Here is a 4,247-nt window from a genome sequence, read left to right on the forward strand (position 1 = left end):
CTCGGAGGCTTTATTAATTTAGGGCTGCGGGACAGGCACCAGGTTCAATGGGGGCAGAGCTTTGCTTTGCCCATATGTCTTGGTATAGCTTTCCAAGTTTGGGAAGGATCAATCACAGGAAGGAATGGGGATGAAAGGCCAGGAATTCAAACTTATAAAAAACTTTCTAGAACTTACATCCATTACCCAAAGGGTTCTCTGCATTTATCCTGCAAGAGACTGTCTGGAGACAAAGTAAAGAATTTTCTTATTTAAACACTTGACACTAATTCTAGTCCCTGCTTTCCAAATCTCTGGTCAGAACTGTCCCCTGGAATATGGCTCCTTGCTGGGAGAAACACATTTTCCTGAAGTCACTTATCTAAAAGAGATGCTGGGTGATACGTATACAAAAGCCAAAATAAATATTAATGTACAAAAAGGCTTTGTGAATTCATTAAAACCACTTGCTTGTGAAACAGCCCTGAGATCCTGCTGAGTCCCACCAAGGGCAGTGTTAAGCCCAAGGCCAGGGGACTCCCAGAGCTCAGCTAAACGGGGTGAGGTAGTGTGTTACTGAAGTGCCATCCTGTGAATATGTGGGATCTGAGGGCCCTCTCCCTCAAATCTTCTTTTGGGGAGACCCCCTCAAAAATCAAATAAGAACGTAGCCAACCAGCCCCAAGGACTGCGTTCAAGCATTCCCCTGCCACCCAGGGAGGGCCTGAACCAGCTGCTGTCCAATAGTGCCTCCTGGTGGGGGTCGAATGACAGATCAGGATAAATTCCAGCAGGTCAAAGGTGAACTGCCAAAACTCATGCCCAATTGGCACAAAATAAGTAACAGGTTATCTTACTGGGACAGACAAAACACACATCCCTCTACGTGCTACCAGTTACTTGGGTCTCTTTAATTCTGAAGGGCTCACAGTCCACCACTCTCCCACCTCATAGGGTCTTCTCATCTATACTATGGACCAAACACACTCCCAGGTGGGAGACTAGATGTAAATGAGGGCAAGGCTGCTGCTGTCAGAGACATCCCCACCTCTCCGGCAGGACACTCAAGGTCAATGGAGATAGCTAGATGCCAGGTGACTGACTATATCAAAGTGGTTCCCTGTCCTTTTTACCACACAGGGAAGGCCTGACCTGCTGAGCCATCACTCCATAAAATCAAGTTTCTTTGGAACTAAGGAGACAAGAAGAACCTCCCTTCCTGTCCATCGAGGTGCTGTAGGGTGCCTCTTCTGGCTGGCTAGGATTCATCCCAAAGCTTTTTACCTAAACAGTAAGTTTGTTCTGAGTTTGGATCTAGCTGTCAAAAGATTTTACTGTCCAATCAGCAGATTAGAGCTTTGGAACAAGCAGGCACCTCCAGCCCATCTGCCTTTTCCCAGGTGAGCGCTGGGCCTGCAGTCTGAGGTGAGCTGCCCTGCTGACTAGTCTTTTCTGAATGACTGCATTCCCAAAATTCTGTCTCATATCTGGTGTCCCAGTTGGAAATCTGGCAACAATACCCACAGTGAAAAACTCTCTCTACCTCCTTTATTCAGGGAGGCTGTTGGTTGGATTCATAGCAGCATAAAACCTATCAGTTAACTTAAACTTGAGAGGTTGGGGGAGGTGATCTAGTTAAATCCAATTGCCTGACAAGATCCCCAAACCAGCCTCGAAAGAACAAAAAAACACAGCCCTTGATGGGCAAGAACAGGTAAGGAGGTAAACATGATAGGGCCTCTGCTTCTAAAAACAGTAACAGACCATGGTGCTATTTCTTCTTTTTTCTTCCTTACACATAAGACAGAACAGAATTCCTAAGAAGACAAAATTAAAACTTCAGTTGAAGAGGGAACACCAGCCATGAGAAAATCAGAGCTCCCATGGCTGTGCTGGGATCCAGTCGGCTGTCCAGGTTCTTTTCTGCCTCTTGGCAATGGATAAGGTACAAGAAGATCTGCTCAACGGTGAAGTCAAGCAAGAGGCTGCCTTTGTTCCTGCCAACATGCTTGCTCATGAGGTTAGGGTGGAGCTTTCAAGGCCACACAAGCAGCAGTACATGGGGGCCCCTGTGTGTGTCTCCAGGTGGTCCTTGATGCTTGCATGGCCTTGGAAGGACTTGTGGCACCCTGTATACTGGTACAACCTCTTGTCTGTGTGGATCCACCGGAGGTCGTTGAACTCACTTGTGTGTGCAAAACTTTTGCCACAAAAGGTGGCAGCTGTACTTGCTGTTCTCAGGCTAGCCCTGCAAAGCCAGCTCCTCACTCAGGAACTCCTCCACTGGCAGCTTCCCCTTCTGGACTGCTGGATGCCATAGCCCCAAACCAGGCTATTCATCAAGGCCAGTGTTGTATTTGTGCTGCTGACATGGTAGCCATACGCAGCCTCCCACTTGAATCCCTGGTTGCACAAGTGGCAGTGGAAAAGGGTGTCTTCCAGGCTTTGGTGCACAGCTATGTGCTTCTTTAGGAGATGCCAAACCAGAAAGCTTTTCACACAGAGCAGGAGAGAACTAAAATGCCGAGATGGAAGAGCGTGTGCCATATGAGGCTGCACAGGTTAAGGTAGTGCTGGTCACAGGTACTGCAGGCCTGGCCCTTTCAAATTTAGAGGGTTGAGGATGTGGCCCCGGACCACGTGGAAATCTTTGGCCAGTGCCTTCCCTTCCCACAGGCAGCACATTTCAACTCTTAGAGGCTACCCCTAAAGGCAAACCCAGATTCCCAGTCAGGGGATCATTGGGGTAGACAGCAATGTTGTCCTCAAATGTTTCATGCCATCAGTAAAGGATCAGCTGCCATTTGGTAATGAACTTAGTTTCACACATGTTGCAAGAGAAGAAGAAAATACCAATGTGGGACAGAACATAGGTCACCTGGGAGTTTTGGTCCTAGCAGTTGGTCTCACAGAACTTGCACTTGCCTGTCAGCCGGTCCATGTGGTTTTGAGCATGCTATCACATCAACTGAATGTTGTGCTCTAGAACTTTCTTGCACACCTGGCAGGGCATGGCCTTATTCTCTCATCATCATTCTCTCCAAAAGTCAGCTCGTTGTCACTATCATCACTCAACTCAATCATCTCCTAAGCTATGCCTGTCTCTCCAGTGGGATTTTCAAACTGCAAATCATCATCCCCTGGGTCCTCCGGCTGGACCTCATCCATCTTCCCAAAGCTTGGCTCTTTGGAGTGGTTGTTATTGCTCACATAGGAGTTGGTTCCAGTGGTGACTATTTGCATTGTCAGGAGTGACTAAACTATTTTTACTGAAGTCTCCATTGCTCAGAACTTAGTGTGGATGGCAGGAGCTGGTGTTGATTTGGGTGGCCATGCTGAGGTACCTCTGACTGGCTGTGTCATACTAGGAGCAGACATGAGAGGAGAAAATCATCATGGTCATCTGTGTTTGGTAGCGGTGGCTGCTGCAGCAGACACAGGATATAGTTAGGGTCATTGGCAATATTTCTGTCTTCTTTATAACTTCCTCCACCATCACTAAGTAACACATAGTTCCTATTAGGAGCAGAGTGCTCCCCACCATCCAGAGTTCTTCAAGGGGACAGATGGGTTCTGCTGAGCTACAACTCTGGGTACCACTGGTGCTGGTCCAGGGCTTGGCTGCAGCAGTGCTCTCTAGGTCAGGAAAGGTGGAGTGACAGGCCCAGAAGAGGCCCTCCATACCCAGATACTCAGTTACCTCACAGATGACTCCAGTGTTGATCACGTCTGTCAAGAGCTCTGATGTGTGGACAAAGCCCAGACTCTTCTCAAAGTTGACAGGGGTGATGCAGTCCACCACCTAGGTCCTGGCAGCATCAAGCCCCAAATTCAGAGAAAGGTTCTGGAAGTATCCAGCCAGCACAGCTTAGTGGGTCAGGAAGAAGCCGACCACAATCACAATGGTGACGTCGCACATGATCTACCAGATCTGACACTTACTGAGTTCCTTCAACAGTCTGTTGGTGTGGTTGCTGCTTTGCAGTTTGATCCTCATGCCCATCTTGGCTCCTCTGAAGTTGCCCCCTTATCAGCATGGTTTGTAGGGTTCCCTTGGGCCTGAGCACCATTGCTGCCGCCTCACACAAAAGCTGGCCCGCCCTGACCGGCCTGATCCGGCCAGAAGAGGGCGCCATTATATTCATTATTTCTTAAGTGATAAGTATGTGTGACCAAAAGGCGCGCTGCAAATACGATCTCTCATATTTTTTCCCTAGCACACTCATCTCTGGCCTGGATACTTGTAGGAGCTTCCTAACACATTTTCC

The 4,247-nt window shown here is 48.3% G+C and overlaps 1 pseudogene; it reads right to left on the minus strand.

The window, feature by feature from the left end:
• Positions 1-1,810: 1,810 nt before the first annotated feature.
• LOC122229281 lies at positions 1,811-3,982 on the minus strand (annotated as a pseudogene).
• Between the last annotated feature and the right edge of the window lie 265 nt (positions 3,983-4,247).

Source organism: Panthera leo, chromosome A1, assembly GCF_018350215.1.
Source record: "Panthera leo isolate Ple1 chromosome A1, P.leo_Ple1_pat1.1, whole genome shotgun sequence".
NCBI classification, from domain to species: domain Eukaryota; kingdom Metazoa; phylum Chordata; class Mammalia; order Carnivora; family Felidae; genus Panthera; species Panthera leo.